General features: G+C 38.8%; 1 protein-coding gene across 1 annotated transcript in view; it reads left to right on the top strand.

Moving 5' to 3' along the window:
* The first annotated feature begins 1,744 nt into the window (after positions 1-1,744).
* The window catches only part of b3galt1b (UDP-Gal:betaGlcNAc beta 1,3-galactosyltransferase, polypeptide 1b), a 58,656-nt gene continuing 43,996 nt past the window's right edge, over positions 1,745-16,404 (top strand). The window contains exon 1 of the mRNA XM_037790888.1: positions 1,745-1,837. The gene's annotated coding sequence lies outside the window, so the exon portion shown is untranslated. The remainder of the gene's footprint in view (positions 1,838-16,404) is intronic.

The following is a 16,404-nucleotide window of genomic DNA, read 5'->3' on the forward strand; positions in this document are numbered from 1 at the left end:
GATGTTTCTGAAAACATTTGAGGCGAGAAATGTTCATTACAGTAACAGAATATTGATTCATATTTGATCAGCGCTGCCTAGTTTGACCGTTTTATTGGAGTTCATGAGTGATTGAGATCTGCCTCTGTTGAATCAACAGCCAATAGGAACGCTCTCTCTCTGAAATGACCTGTGATTGGCCAAAGTCTTCCGTCATGGGGCTAGATTTTCTAAAGCCTGAAAACAGAGCCATGAGGAGGTGCAGAAGTCTAGTTTTCTCTCAGAACACTTGAATTACAATATACTGAAAGACTATTATGGAATTTTTGCCCAATGATGCCAAAAATATTCTGCCTACTGCAGGTTTAACATGTGAAGAAGTGTATTAAAAGTGAATTGAGGGTATGAATAAGCTGATATTTAAAGTAGCGACACATAAACAGGTTATTGTGTGGTCTACAGTTTGCCTTATACAGCTGTGACATATGTACATATTCAATTTTGTATATACTGAAAAATTACACAGCCCCCTACAGTACACACTGGACCAACATACATATGTATGTATGCTTTCACATTTTAATTTCCTTTAAATATATATATATATATATATATATATATATGTATATATATATGCATATATATATATATATATACATATTCAATATATATATTCATTCAATATATTCAGGACTTCATTCCATATATTCAGAGTTCATTCAATATATTCAGAGTTCATTCAATATATTCAGAGTTTCATTCAATATATTCAGGATTTCATTCCATATTCTCAGAGTTTCATTCCATATATTCAAAGTTCATTCAATATATTCAGGATTTCATTCAATATATTCAGGATTTCATTCAATATATTCAGGACTTCATTCAATATATTCAGGATTTCATTCCATATATTCAAAGTTCATTCAATATATTCAGAGTTTCATTCAATATATTCAGGATTTCATTCCATATTCTCAAATTTCACATTATATATATAATAATTTCCTGAACGGCTTGCCATAATATACATACATATACATATATATATATAAATAAACATATATATATACACACATATACAGATATATACATATACACATATACATACACATATATATATACATATATATACATATATACAGTACATATACATACATATATACATATACATATACAGTATATACATATATACACACATATATACATATATACACATATATACACACACATATATACATATATATATATATATATATATACATATATATATATACATATATATATATATGTATATATATATAATAATAATAATAATAATTCCCATTTAGGCTCTTTATTTACTAAATATTAGCCTTTTAGTACAGTCTTGAGAGTATATGCCACCCAGCATGGATATATGCATACAAGCTTTAAGAGGCTCTGCATTCTTTAGGATAAACTATAATATAATTTATCTGTACAGGCTTGTTGTTAAACTATTCTCTGAGTGGATGATATTTTCCAGGAGCTAAACGTGTTGTCTGTCTGTCTGTCTGGTGTGAAACAGTTTGCAACAGAGTTGACTGTAAAATTCTCTCACAGCGTCAATCTACCTTGCTATTTACCGTCTGCTATTACAGTCTTCACTTTCTCCCTTTGAGCGGATTGGTAAGGGATCTATCGGATTACACTGTGATTGGTCGGCTCATGTCTCGTCAGTGCGGTGCGTCAGCCAGCCCAGCTGCACTAACCATCATGTTTCCTCCTCCTCCTCCTAGTCTGGATAACAGTGCTTTAGGATGCTGGAGCAGAGCAGCAGCGTATCATCAGGACCACAAGAAGTGAGAGTGGGATGGAGATGGAGACACTGAGTGAGGTAGGCAAAAACAAGGATGCTTTCTTGTCTTTTAATGGTGGTGTTTCATGCAGGTTCACTTATCTTGCGGAATGCAGCTCGATGTGATGTTGGATGATTCTACTTTTTTTTTGCTCTATTCTGCGGTTGTTAATAGATGCGCCTTTACGCAGATAATAATGTGTCCTTCCTCATTTCCGTGCGCTCATCTGCAGGTTCTCTGGTGTCTCTTGTTATTGTGGAGGTTTGATCTCCTGCCTCGTTGTTACAGGATGCACGTCTGGCTCTTTTAGTGATGCAGCTACTTTGGCTCAATCCCCATAGAGAGCACACATACTGATCTCCATCCTATTTACTGTACAAGGGCTGTTACCTCTGCACTACTGCGTAGGTTGTCCAGGACGTGGTGGGGGGTGCAGGTGGTTCAAGTTACACAGAATATAAAACTTTAAACATTTATTTATTTTTATTTAATTTTTTTCCTCATCCCTTTTTTTTTTTGCAGAGTGCTGGAGTCATAGTCTACCTCTTAAAACTAATGTTTCATTCAAACTGCATGTCTATATGAGTCCTGTGTGTGTGCATGTGTGCATTTCTTCTTTAAATTTCAAAAGTATAGTCTTGTATTTAACTTGGCTGATGAATAATAAACACATAATTTAGAGAGATCATTCAATTTATGGATGAATGAAATGTTTCTTTGGGGTCCTTCCCTCAATTGTCAGTTTTGTAAAAATAAATTATTCTTTTAAATTAAGTGTTATTTATTTATTATAGCACTATAATGACTGATTCTAAAAAAAGTCAGACTTTAATGTTCAATTTCTAGCCCACAAACGCTGGAAAATGAAAAAGCTCTGATGATTTCTACTCACGTCAGATGATGTTTTGTGTAGTCTAATGAAGTTTTTTTTTGAGTAGTCATAGAAACTGTGGGAACATGTTTTGTATCCTTAATATTTATGGTGGTAGGCCCAACATTAGGGACGCACCAATACTGATACTGGATCAGATATCAGGCCGATAATGACTGAAATAGCTGGATCGGATATCGGTGACAATGGGGTCAATCTATTCAACAATTCTATATGTACTGTATATACTATATACATTATGTACTGAAATTTTAATTCCTCTTTAAGTTCTGACCAATTTGTTGCTGCATTACACCTGAATTGATTTTTTTGCCAAGTTGTTGGTGTACGATTTATTTGCATAGTAAATAACAATTCACAAAAGACTGGTATCGGATCGGCACTCGGTATCGGCTGATACCCAAATCCCAGGTATCGCTATCGGTATCGGGACTGAAAAAGTTGGATCGGTGCATCCCTACCCAACATCAAAATGTACTACTGTTGTATGATGTCTGAAGGAGATGGAAGCTCGGGTTAAGATGCCTGAGAAGGTCATCAAAATCTCCCTGAAAACAAGACGTGCACATACCATGCAGGATGTAATTTGTATTGTTAAAACCCATTTTAGCGAAATCGATAATCTTCAAAATCACTTTTAGAACATTTTATACAAGTAATTACAACACTAGTTTATCATATTGTACTTTATTTTTCTCCCATTGAGATACACAACTTTATGTACATATTACCAGTTTCTGACTTCAGCCATTCTTCCTGTTATTTAACCACTTAGACAGCAAATGAAAATAATCCAAAATAAAAGTTCAAAGTCACGAGCGAGCTCTCTAGTGGAGCTGTGTTTTGTTCTCGTTGCCATTACTTGGACATTTTAGATCAATATCGGGATCAAAAGCTAATCCCCTTCCCTTGTTCAACCACATGATGGTTTCCATTACATGTCCATCTGCTCGTATAGTAAGTACCGTTCTGTGCCAGACTGCCTGTGAGTCCAGAAGCATCTATTTGTGTATTTTGTTTGCTGCAGAGCTTTAACTCCCATGTCCGTGTCTGTGTCCTGCTTACTGTGGCTGCTCCCACTAATCACATTCCTGCAAGGTGTAATTAGTCTAGGGAGTTTAAGGCCTTAATCCCCGGTTTAAGTGTACGGTATCTTTGCTTAATCAGTGTTGCGTCCCTTGTTACACTGGGCTTACAATCAGCATTTATTTAGATGTATTTTGTATGTAGCTTTTGGTTTCTTTTCTAAATGACTGCAGCAGGTAAACCATTACTGTCTTCTTGGCATCATGTTACACAATGCATCCTGTCCATTTAGGTCTATTATGGATATTGTTTCACGTCAAGACAGAAGCTCAGCATTTACTCGTCCAAATCTGCCTCTGCCTGCTAATAATAGGCTCACATGTGCACAGCCTCTTTTCTTCTGGCAGCTCTTTCTCTTCTCTAAAAGCACAGCTTGACACGTTCTTTACTAACAAATGTATAACATCTCTTGACCTATTTGAGGGTGGCAACATGCCAGAATATATAGCAACAACTTTGATAGAACTTCTCCTCTCCTCCCTCGCAGTCACATACATAACGCAGCCTCTCCCTGGCAGCTTTAAGATAAATCATTAGAGCAGAGATCCATTAGAAACAACTGAAGTCATATTATATTACAATGCGGAATACTGAAACGCCTTTTCCTTTAAACCAAATTCAAATGTGTTTAAGGCAAATTCCTCATACACATATTAACAAAGCTTGCTGTTTATATGCAAATTTAGTTCGTGAAAGTATTATGTACAACTTGGATTGAAATATCAATCAAATCATTTGCTGCATAATTTTAATAGCAACCCAGTCAAGGTACATTTTCTAAACTGTGACAAGGATGTCAAATGCATCACAACATTCAAATTCTAATGCACATATTTAATATTTAAGAATTATTTGTTATTTAACGAATGCAAAGTCCTTGAGCCTCTCTGTTTGTCTGTTTTTTTATGTGCATTCGTTTTTGGGAAAATAAAAAATGTTGCTTCTACAAAAACATCTTTAAAAAAAAAAGTCCTTGAGTCAAGCAGTTGCCTCCTGGTCTGCTGTATGGAGGGAAATCTCAGAACCCATTGGCTATCAGTCTGACGACAGATAAGCCTTTGGGGGCAAGGGGCTATATTTCTAGGGTTCCAATGTAGCCAGTGGATTTCCGGGCCAAAACATCCTCTTCTGTGCGCTGCTCATTTTTTTACAGTTTGATTAGCAACTTGAAACGCAAGACTGGAGTTGGAGTTGAGAGACAACGTTCACAAGAAGCCAGTTTAAAAACCTATTTTAAACCAATTCAAATCTAAATCACCTTTAGATGATAGCCGGTGGGTTCCCAGATGCGTTCAGCCTCTTTTGCTCACCACAGGGACTGTTTACCTGCATTCAACCAAAGCCTGCTCAGCCGTGAATTGTCAATACTACTCGGACTACAAACGGAAACTAAAACATTTCTGATACCAAAATCTTGTCCTGTTGCATTTCTGCATGTGAAAGCAGAATCTGTTCATAGAAATTATATGGAGAGTGACTAATCCTCTTTTTAGTCTTTGGAGAAGGGCAAGCTTCAGTGATGTGGTCCATCGTTTGTTCCTCTCCACAAGCACACAGTGGGTTTGGGCTGCTGCCTCATATGGAGACTGTCCAAACAGGGGCCACGGCCGGTCCTGAATCTCCTTGGGAGGTTGTTGCCAGGGACCTGTCGAAGAGTCTGACAACAGATGTTTATTTGTTACATCTTTGGACTCCCATTCCTTTTCCCAAACAGACTGGGTGGTAAAATCAGCTGGTGGGGTTATTGTCCAAATTGGTCGTCTAGATGGGAGACCATCAGCAGTAGGTGGATTAAAGATGTCTGCATGGATTAGTAGATGGGGGGAATCTTTGACCTTTTGGATTGTTAAACTGTGCGTCCACATGGTGTGTATGGGGTGACCTGGACCAGACAGGAGCACAGTATTCTGCTGAGGTGTACAGTGCAGAGTATTCAGTCCCCCATTTTGAGCCTGCAAGATAAGAAAGCAGGTTGTTTCTGGAATTCATCTTTACCACCGTTCCTTTCAGATGTTCCTTAAAGGACGGGGTCATGTCAAGGGTCACTCCCAGATAGGTTGGGTTGGAAGGGTGCTTCAGTTCTTTGGCAGTTTTTGTGTTTTGGAGGTGGAATACACTGAAGACTGTTGGGCTGCTGGGCTTGGTTTATATTTAAGTTTTTGAAAAACATCCTTTGTACAACCAGTAGAAACAATTTGGACAGAGCTACAGTATAGAGTGAGTCCCAGCTTCACACAGTATATACTAAGCTATAAAACTATAATGTACTATACTTGTTTTGGCTTCTCAGGTTGAAGTTAGACTGCTAAATAAATCAACTCTACTGTACCTACTCAAAAGAATCATAAAAGGGCTATTTGAGAAACAAATCTTATATAAGAGAGTGAGGGAGATTGATTAAATCCCAGTCTGTACACGACCCCATAGTCCTGATAAAAGGTATAATCAGCCAAAATAAGTGAAAATACATGTTTTATTGTACAGAACCTTTAGCTGTTTGTTTCATCATTCATTTGTGAGACAGCAGAGAAGCTGTTGTAGGCCAGTTGGTTTGTTGAATGCAGCTCCTGTCTACAGTTGCTGTGTAGTTCGTGCAGTGTGAATATGCTACAGTATAACTTTCCCGAGTGTATTTCCATATTGCAGCATTGCCCAGGTTGTAATGGTCTTGTATCCTATAATTCCCTGCCCTAATGTGCAATGAGTGGCACCGGAGCATATGACTCAGAGGTTAATAGTGGCGTCTCCCATCAGGATGTTATGATTCATATAGAAGGCCTATATGGAAATATGCTCCGTTGGTAACCGTGCTTGTTTTATGATTTTGTTTGGTGATACTCAGTAGACTGTTTTAATAACCTGCTGTATTTTCAGTGTGGTAGCTCAGTATCTACTGCAACTAGCAATCATTTTCATTATTGATTAATTTAACAATCATTTTGTCTATTTAGGAAATGTTATAAAAAGATTCTTAAAGCCCAAGGTGATATTTTGAAATGTATTTTGTTGTTTTTAGATCAACAATCCAAAACCTCAAAATATTCAGTTTACTACCAGATAAGACAACAGGAAAAAAAGACTTTAAGGTTCTCTATACGGCATTCAGAGCATTAATATAGCAGCAAACAACTATTTGCTATGTAAAGATAGAGAGGAGTAATGTCTACCTGAGCAGAGTGTGAAGTCACTCTCCCTCTGTTTGTGTTGTTATCCGAGTTTCTCTGTGCTTTGTTGATATAGCCGGGCCGGCTGCCTTTTAGGTCATGTTAGTCCATGTTTGCGTGCCCCACTGGCTAGCGCTCGGCCGCCGCACTGCGCTGCTGTTAGCACCGTCAGCTGCAAGCCGCCAGCTCAGCCGTCGGCATGTTGAGAGCTGCGTGGAGGCAATAGAAAAATGCTCTGAGTTTTTTTGTAATTTAGCACCTTTAAACATTTAATTGATTGAAGACTGTTCTACATATATTGAATAGAATTTTAATTAGCACAGTGTAGGGGGAACATTATCAGTAATCGGAGACATGTAGAGAAGTAGCTGTTCATATTGATTATCAGATAGTGAGCATCAGGCAATGTGGAATGAGAGGCCCACAAAGACTCTGCATAGTTTGTATTGTTTTATCATATAATGTGGCAAATTCTACCTGTAAGGACCCTGTATGTGTGCACAGGATTGGGGGAGAAAAGGGAGGGAGAATGGAGGGGTTTAAAGGAGGGATGAGAGGATGAATGGATGTGAATAGGGATATATGAAGGTGGAAGGTGCGAGTGTAAAGGCTTAGGCAAGAGAAGATGGGTTAAGTATAAGTAGGCTTGACAGGTGATAAGAAGTGGTCGAGGTAAGGCCCTGCTCCTGAACCAAAATAAAAAGGCAAACAGATATGCAGTATATGTGCAGTACTTGATACTATCTAGATGCAGAATGAAATCTTTGAATGTTGTTTACTACAAGCTGCTTGCTCTTACACTGAAGAACATCTTAAGAGCTTCTCCCCCTGGGAAAATACCCAAAATGGTTCAGAAGTGATGATTAGACCACTTGCCAAATTATTAGTTGGCATTCAAAATGTGATATTGCCTTTTCTGTGTCTAGAAGAACCCCAGGCGATTACAGCCTCCATCCCATTTCCCATTCACAGAACCCACTTAAACAGACGTTCCAGTAATAAAACATTTTTGTTTTAGTTTCTCAAACTGCTGCTAAATTGTATTAGAATGGTTTTGCAAAATTGCTTTAATCAAAATTATGACATATTGCAGATCCAATGTTATTTACTTATTTACTATATTGACTCTAGAAATACAGCAATTAAACATAGGCATTGCAGTAACAGAATATTGATTCATATTTGATCAGCGCTGCCTAGTTTGACCATTTGATCGGAATTCAGGAGTGATTGACAGATGCTCAGAGACGACAGGCTCCAGCTCGGCTCTGATTGGTTGTTTCCCTCCGGTCTGTGAAATCTTGCAGATGCCATTAGGAGCACCGGACGACACAGAGGAACATGATTTTTTTTCAGATTACCTGTCTCATGCACTACTGTCAGGATATAGTGACCGTTTTATAAAAATAACTTTTTTTTAAATCATATTTGCTCCAATTCTACCCACTGCAGCTTTAAATTATAGCATTCTCCTGCTTTTTAGTGTCTTGCTACTGTGTGTGTGTGTGTGCATCCAAATATGTTGCCAGCTTTAATCAGTCTGATCCTCCTACACACACACACACACACACTGTAATTACTTTTTGTATTCCATCTTTTAACGAGCCTCCGGAGCAGCCTCCCAGCTGTAGTTAGGGTTTTTTTCTTATTAATTAGACTCTTCTCACTTATGAGAATGCACTGAGAACTATCTAAAACATTACAATTTTGCTTATTACATTTACTCTCATGGTCCCTTGCTTTGTTCTACCATTGCTGTGTTATAATAATAATAATAATAATAAACGTTGTTTGTATAGCACCTTTCATACAAGAGATGCAGCACAAAGTGCTTTACAATAAGGGAAAATAAACATAAAAACAGGGAAAATGAGAGGGAATATAGAACACACTTGATAAAATAAGATAACAATAAGATGAAATGGAATACATAAGCTATATAAAATCCACTGAATAATAATAATAATAATAATAATAAAATGCAGCATGCACATATACATCAATAAACACTGAAGCAGCATCAAAAGGTCTCCATTCTCTTCTACTCTGTTCTTATCTTCTCTATATCGGTGGAGGAGATTCAAATTTTTAAGATGAAAACTCAAAAAGTATTTCGCCTCAAGTGCACTCGCTACGAATCGGCGCCTAAGTCTCGGACGCTATAAATAAACACAGCAGAAGCTACCTTTCCCGACGGACACAGACTCACCACCAATCTTGATTACATCGAAATAAGCATTTTTCAGCTACATCAGAACGTCTTCCCTCGAGTGTAACCTCACTGTGGCTCTTATCTGTGTCGGGCACGACCCGAAGATGCCCCGGTAAAAAAAAATCTTCTGGTGATGCTGTGGAGGTTAACAGACACACCACAGTCTTAATATCTCAAATCTAATGACCAACAACTGACGCAAACATCTAACTTAACACACCTAAAAGAGCAGTGTGTAGGATCTGGCAGGATCTGGCAGTATCTAGCGATGAACTGAAACTTCTCTCGTGTGTCAAGCATGTAGGAGAGCTACAGTGGCTGACGTGAAAACGCGAATGGCCCTCTCTAGAGCTAGTTGTTGTAAGAATAGCGTAGGTCATTTGGAGCAGAGCCAGTGCGTAGAGTGGGTGTGTGCGTGGGAAGTGAGTGGTGAAACAAGTGAGAGAGAGCCCTAATTGTTGCACACTGTTCCTTCAAGTCATACATAATCTATAAACCACTTTTAAGCTCACTCTATAGAATACAAAGCATGCATAAAATCAATCAAGTATAAAAAAAAATATGAAAATAGAGCACATAGAATGCATAACATAAACCCACTGAAAATACAACATTTCAAAAGAATTGCAGCAGAGCATAAATGTGAAGCAAATAAAATAAAAAAATAGTTAGAAATATTAAAATCAGTATCCATATTTGCAGCACGCAAACAGATTTACATTTTAAATACAGTATAATTCTTCTCTCCTCCTGCTCTTCAATGAATATGATCGGTTTGAATCAGCCTAATGTAAAAACTGAGAATATTGGCAATTTTGTTCTACACATATTTATGCCTTCAGTATTTGTGTCGTCTTGTTAAGCATACCGCAATTATTGACAGATTCATTCAAGAAAAAAACATCATGATCACACAGAGTGGTGGGCAGTTTCCATCTATTCCATCTGTTTCATGGGTACAAATTGTGAGACTGAAAAAATGCATTTTTACTGGGAGGCATTGAGGAACAATTCCAGCCCATGACTGGTTTCTACCTCCCTTATTAGAGGAATGAGTCTGAACTGCAGCCTGTTGAAGGTTGACATGATTTCCCCAGTGACCAGCAGACCAAACCATTTTTATTGCTGTGACAAAAAGAGCCCTGGACAAGTTTTTGCAGGAGCCATCATGACCCACAAATGGCCAAGCAGCTTTTAACAACGGTGCTGCTTCTGACATGAGCTGGCGTCTTGTGTCGTGTGATTCAAGTTGAAGCATTGTTTGTTCTGTGAGAAGAGTAGAGAGCAGCATTTATAGGTCAATTGTTGTGAGTTTCAAGGTAACAGATCATATTTTGTTACTCCTTTGTGAAATAGTGTGTTATTTTGTATGGTGCTTGTCTTTAAAATACAGTACAGACAGACTTAATCATCTAAATCTATTGTTCTCCTTTGTATTATTGAAATTAGTGTAACAGAGTTGGAGAAAAGTACAATTATATTGAATTATTGCCATTTTGATTAATGCCTTAGAGAGAAAATAATATAATAATACCAGACATTACTAATGTTAATTCTAATGCCATTACTACTGTAAAAAGAGTAAGTATTCAGTCAATATTAATTATGTTCCACTCTGCATCTGCTGCTATTTTTGCCTCATAGAACTAACTTATGTCTGTTTGCAGTAGAGCTGGTACAGAGAGATACTCTGTAGTCTACCATAACAGAGCTGTGTTGTAATCCTTTAACATATATGCTCTCTGGCTGAGAGTCTGTCTCAGTCAGCTGAGCAGCTTCATAGTCTTTAACCGTCTCCGAGCTCAGCCCAAATCTGATTTATTTTCCTCACGCTTCTGTGATTCGGAATGCCTCAAAAACCTATTTGTATATTCTGAGGTAACAAATGGCTCTCTTGGAGGAAAATGGGGCAATGCAAAAATGTATGCAGAAAAAGCAACACTTGTCTCCATCTGCAAACAATCCAAAATGACCTTTGAAGGTACTAAGCTGCCGTCTAGACCTGTCTTAGACCTGTGAGTGATGATTTATGTGACACACAGTCTCTCTTACAGAGGTGTTCTGATGCTTAAATATCCTTCTATAGTATACACACACTATATTGTGATGTGAGCCAATTAAACAAGTAAATGTTAGTATTTTGTCCTCCATGATTTTGAAATCTGGGATGTGCTACCCTATCACAATTTTATATGTATATGTAGCCTTCATGCAAAACGGAGACGCACGGTTCTCGTGACGGTACGTGTCCACAGGCTCCGTGCTTTCCACGCTCCCCATTCATTGTCTATGCAAGCAGCCGCGCAATGCATTCTAGTAGCGTGGCGTCGCGATTCGAGAGACTAGGCGTCACGACGCCCGCTCCTTATTTGCATAAAGTTGAGGTCCTGGCTACTTTATGCAAATCACGGGCGTCCGACGCGACTCGCCGCCTCTCGAAACTCCCGATAATCTTTTAAACTAAACGTTGTCGATCCAAAATAAAGACAGATTCAGCAACTGCATGGGTTATTTCTCGCCTCAAATGTTTTCAGAAACACATTTCCGTGAACTATTTACGTGAAATAAGAGAAGAAAGTTTCCAAACGAGCCTCCATACTGGTTCCGGTTTGAAAGCTGGGAGCAGCAGCCAACGGCGGGAAAGCGTTCGTCCAATCAGGAGCCGAGTGCCTTGTTTCAGGACAGCACACCAAGCGTCCAATGTTGGGAAGCGTCGCATCCCCTCGCGATAAAAAACGCCCCTGTGGACACGTACCATGAGACTGCTGGCGGCCACTATCGATAGTTTGTAAAACGTCCTAGTGACGCCGATTAATCAGCCAAAACGATTAAATCGGCCGACCTCTAGTTGATAATCACAAAGAGACATTTCAGTCCCACTCAGTAAAGTAGATTTGTATAAGGTGCACGTGCAGCTTGTTGTCTTGTTTTGGTTCAACTCTGAATGTTTAGAACTGATCGACTTAGAATTACAGTAGGCTTTGATTACATAATTTCATCTGATGCAGTATGTGATTTGTTAAAAGTCAGTATATTAGATTTGTTCGCCAGCAAGAACTGAGCTCTGAGGGTGTCCTCATTTAAACTCCCACTGTAGTCCCAATGCTGTAGACACTCCCAGGCAGTACTCAGCTGAATATGCAACACTAGTATCATCCAGTTGAACATTTCCACTCATTACATCGTCCCTGCTCGTCCTGATCTCACTGGGTTTGTTTTAGCCTGGTTCACTTTGCAGAATAATGGCACATTTGCAGATGAAAGATCACGAGCCCGTTCTTCTATTTAGTGCTAAAATCTTTCTCCAAATAATTGATTCAGAAGACAATTATTAACAATAGTTTTAATCCCTATTGGCACATGTTGGTAGGTGCCACATTCTCAAATAAGGATATACCAGAATACTATGGTTTGTATAATTTAGTGGAGCACTTAAATTCACATAAGTGAAGTTTCCACATAAACATACCTGTAAGATGCTTTATTTGTTTTGTTCCAGGCACTCGGTCCCTCCTGTTAAAGGTATTATTGATAACATTTTTATGTAGACAAATATTATTTAAAAGAAAATAATACATTTACAGAGCCTTTAGAAATGTGCTGAATAAAAGATATCTGACTTTTAGAAGGGCTTGTGAGCCAAGAGTAAAATGCCATTAGTATCGCGTGTTGTGAAGTAAATTTAATGCTGCGGGGGAGGAAGAACGCAACATCTCGTGGCTGAACGTTATCAATGTTACCAACAGCACCTTTAACCTAATAGTGTGCTAATAGTACGAGGAACTGAATGTCACGTCTCATTTATTCAAGAAATCCAACAGAAATACTACACATTGCTTTTCCTGCTGTCGCTGCTTTGTGATATTGCCAAAAGGCAAAAACAAAAAAAAGAAAATTGCACACAAATTGTTATTCATTTATATTGCTCAGCCATTTGAGCTGCGCTTGTATAACAGCCTGTTGCATAACAGAAAGTCAGCCTTCGCACAGGAAACTACAGCTCAAACTTCACATGTATAGATGTTATTGACAGGAATTCTTTTGAAATGCTGACCTGTGTGGGTCATTGGCAGCTATAGTTATCACCCACAGTTATCTCCTCCATTTAGATGCTGTGCATGCAGATAACATAATGTTTTACCTCTCTTTATTCCTGCAACGTTAAGGCAAATGTGAGACTGGCCATCTGTGAAGACAAAAACAGCTAAAATATGAAAATCACAGGTGCTTCTACTGCATCTCAGCCCATTATAAAGCAGGTGCAAAACTATTTTATTTTTGGTTTATCGGCAATGAGATGTAACAAACAAGTTACACAGTGAATGTGGGACAAAAGACAAAACGTAGCAGGATGCCATGCATAATGGAGACACACTAATGTCAAGAAAGATAAATTCACAGCAAAGTAAATGTTGTAATGTAGCAGAACATGCTGTGCTAGTTAGCATATTATAGTTCGTCTGAGGTGACAAAGTGTTGGAATGTTTTTCTTGGCCTCAAGTAGAGAGCATTTGTCTTAAAAAACATGCATTTGCATTACAAAAAAGAGCAAGCTGGTGCCTTGCTATATCCATATCTGTGTCATCTAGGGCCTAAACAAATGTGCCCATGAGAACACAGAGCAGAGCCTGTCAGAGAGGGAATAAGAGTTTTCTGATGGTAGTTAAAAGTGGATTTTCTTTGTGCGTTATGTGCAGCAGTGTCTGTTTCGGTCTTTATAATGGCGCTCGTGTCGAGATCATTAAGCCGAGCTTCGATGCTGTGCCCTGCACTATGACTAGAGTGAGTCAAAGGCGTCTTCTGAATCCTCCCACTTGATCCAGGGCAGTTATCACCGAAAATGTGAGGATTGATGCCTGTGATCTCAGCGCTGCTCCTCTCTCTCTCTCTCTCTGTCTCTCTGGGGCACAGAGCAGCAGGACAGCCTGTGAAGGTGACACTGTACCAGCACCTTGCACGAAGCGAGGCACAGCCTGTCTGGAATTGATATTCCTCAAAATCCCCAGCCAATTACTGGAGTGGAGCCTCGGCTGTGAGACTGCAGAAAACGTACGAGGCATAGCTCAGGAGGATGACAAGTACTTCAGCTCTGAAACACATATGACGTGCTTTAAGCGCAACATCAATTCTGACTTGTGCTTTGTTGTACAAGTGGACGAGTGTCCTGGATCTATATGTCCTAAAGCACAGGAGCTGTCACTGCAGTGGCTGCTTGAAAAAAGAGCTTTTAGATGAAACTTGAGTTTAATAGAAACGTTTTAGCCAAAGGAGTGGAGGAAACCCAACCATTCGATCAGTCCCCAAAGCTTTCCTCCAGCACTTCTTCACTTGTTATTCTGGCGTGCCTGCGGAGAGCTCTAGGGAAGTTTCTTTTTTGCTTTTTTTTGCTTTGTAAAATTGTTTTCACCTTATCAACTTAAAGCTGCAGTGGGTAGAAATGGAGCAAATATTATTTAAAAAAGTTATTTTTATAAAACGGTCACTATATCCTGACAGTAGTGCATGAGACAGGTAATCTGAAAAACATAATGTGCCTCTGTGTCCTCTGGTGCACCTAATGACATCTGCAAGATTTCACAGACCGGAGGAAAACAACCAATCAGAGCCGAGCTGGAGCCTTGCCGTCTCTGAGCAGCTGTCAATCACTCGCGAACTCCAATCAAACGGTCAAACTAGGCAGCGCTGATCAAATATGAATCAATATTCTGTTACTGTAATGCCTATTTCTCACCTCAAATGTTTTCAGAAACATCTATAGTGTGCTGTTTAGCTGTAAAATGTGAAAGTTTGTGACTCGGCAGCCATGTTAAGATCAGCTGAGGAAATACCAAGCACCGCCCACCAACCGGAGCACAGCCAATAGGAACGCTCTCTCTCTCTCTGAAATGACCTGTGATTGGTCAAAGTCTCCCGTCCTGGGCTAGATTTTTTAAAGCCTGAAATCAGAGCCATGAGGAGATGCAGAAGTCTAGTTATCTCTCAGAACACTTGAACTACAATATGCTGAAAGATTATTATGGAATTTTTTCCCAATGATGCCAAAAACATACTGCCTACTGAAGCTTTAATAATTGTAGAAGATGATGTTTTTTTGCATGTAATGACATCCTCAGATTTTCCTCAACAGGATCATTTGCCATTTAGGAGATATTCTCTCCCTCGGAGGAGAGAAAAGGTCAGCCCCTCTGCAGCTTGGTAGGCAACATCTGTTCGGTGATATGTTAGGAGGGAGAACTCCCCAGTTAGACGCGCTTAATGAGAAAATGTGATTGAAATCAACTGAGACCAGGGATGCTATTGATTTGTTGGGTGGGGATACAGAATGGTAATGTCATGTGTCTGAGAAAAATTATACGTCCTCCCTTCCGCTTGTTGAAGCTCCAGTGTGAAAGGAACTAAATTAGACCCATTTCATAGATAATAGTATCTGCTTATTTGCGATCTTGGGTGGGGTTATTCATCAGTCAGCCAATAATTGTATCAAATAATAATGATAAAGAAGCACCGAACAAGATTTTAACAAGACATGATGATGGCGTTTGACAGGGGAAGACACATGCTCATGGTTTCATCAGTCCATTTGCAGTAACATCAGCACAAGATTAAAGACCTCGTCTTGAAGGCTATTGAAAGCAGAATTGGGGTAATATCTGCCATGACGGAACGAATGGAAGAATATGAGACAGAGAGGAATGGAGGTTTTTTTTCTAGCTTAAGGGAGCTCCAGCCAGATGAAAATATCTTTTGTAAACAGGATATTTTTGGAGTCAAATCTAGCTTTGCAGCTATCGTGGGGCGTGATTGCTTGACCAGCCTGAGGTGTTGTGTAAAAAAGGCTAGTCATTTACTGCAAGCAGCACAAAAATAACTTTGACAGTTCAAAGAAGTATTCATTAACATATTCAGCACATTAAAATGTAAAAAGGCATGCAGAAGGCAAAGGCCACTTCGGGGGATTTATGTTAAAAGCTTTTTCACAGGAAAAACAAAAAACAGTAGCTATTGTGAAAGATTGTAAAGGAAACATTGCACATTATGTTTCCTTCTCGGGTTTCTTCTACACAAAGAAACTACAGGATTCCTCCAAACCTGACAGGACTTAAAATATATATTTAAATATATCACAGGTTTTATGAACGTTATCTCTAAAAGTATGTCATTCATACACAGGAGACACAGATTCAGTCACAACTTATAACAATGACTAACAACAGTAATGATTGCAACTCAATATGGTCGATCATAACTATT

The sequence above is a fragment of the Sebastes umbrosus genome, chromosome 13 (genome assembly GCF_015220745.1).
Source record: "Sebastes umbrosus isolate fSebUmb1 chromosome 13, fSebUmb1.pri, whole genome shotgun sequence".
Taxonomy (NCBI): Eukaryota; Metazoa; Chordata; class Actinopteri; order Perciformes; family Sebastidae; genus Sebastes; species Sebastes umbrosus.